This window comes from Myotis davidii, unplaced genomic scaffold, assembly GCF_000327345.1.
Source record: "Myotis davidii unplaced genomic scaffold, ASM32734v1 scaffold1509, whole genome shotgun sequence".
In the NCBI taxonomy this organism is placed as follows: domain Eukaryota; kingdom Metazoa; phylum Chordata; class Mammalia; order Chiroptera; family Vespertilionidae; genus Myotis; species Myotis davidii.
The window spans coordinates 819,015-819,764 of NW_006299480.1; the positions used below are offsets into that span (position 1 = coordinate 819,015).

Consider the following 750-nt stretch of genomic DNA (forward strand, 5'->3'; position numbering starts at 1 on the left):
CCTTTTGTGGGGCAGCTGGGGCGCACGGGCAGGGCGGCCTGGGCCATCTCTCGGGCCCCTGGGTGGGGCTTGCCCGTCCATGACTTGAATGAAGGGAGCTGGGTGAGTGCTGCAGGCGGCTGCCTCCTGTGCCTCCCCGGAGCTTGTCCTTATCCGCAGATTCGTCCCGAGGGCCTGGGGAGAGGGGTGCAGGCTGCTTGGTGGGGGTGGCGGCCACGCCCAAGAGCAGGGCTACTGACCCAGCACCTCAGTTCTGGGTGCGCCTATGTGGGTGCCTGGGTGCTGCCCCACCGCACTCATCACATCCTTGTTTAGGGGCGCCCTCCTGGCTCCGGGCGGCAGGAAAGGGCTTCCTGCTGCCCACGTGGGGTTGAGGTCCGTGTGCGCGTTGTGGCCTCCACCTCACTGCCCCCTGCTGAGCCCGAGGGGGCCTCGAGGGGAGAGGCAGCGTGTCCACAAAGACAGGCAGGCTGCTTTGCCAGGGGGCAGGGGGCGCAGTGGTCATAGCTGGCATGGAATGAAGCTCCATTCGCATAAATAAATTACTGTTGGGATTTGTCCGGAGGGGTGAGCCCCGTGCCCTCTGGAGTCAGGAGGCTGGCTGGTCCCACCCTGGACGCCCCACCCCTCCTAGTGGCAGCTGCTCAGGGGACGGCTGGGGCAGGTCAGCCCACTGCGGGGTCCTGGTGCCTGCAGGGCGTCTCCAAGTGAGGACGTCAGGGCCCAGGCTGTCCTGGCTCCGGGGTGTGC

At 67.2% G+C, this 750-nt stretch overlaps 1 protein-coding gene across 1 annotated transcript in view; it reads left to right on the forward strand.

Annotated features, from left to right (window-relative positions):
- ZC3H3 (zinc finger CCCH-type containing 3) overlaps positions 1-750 on the forward strand; it is a 69,472-nt gene that overhangs the window by 25,544 nt on the left and 43,178 nt on the right. The window lies entirely within an intron of this gene.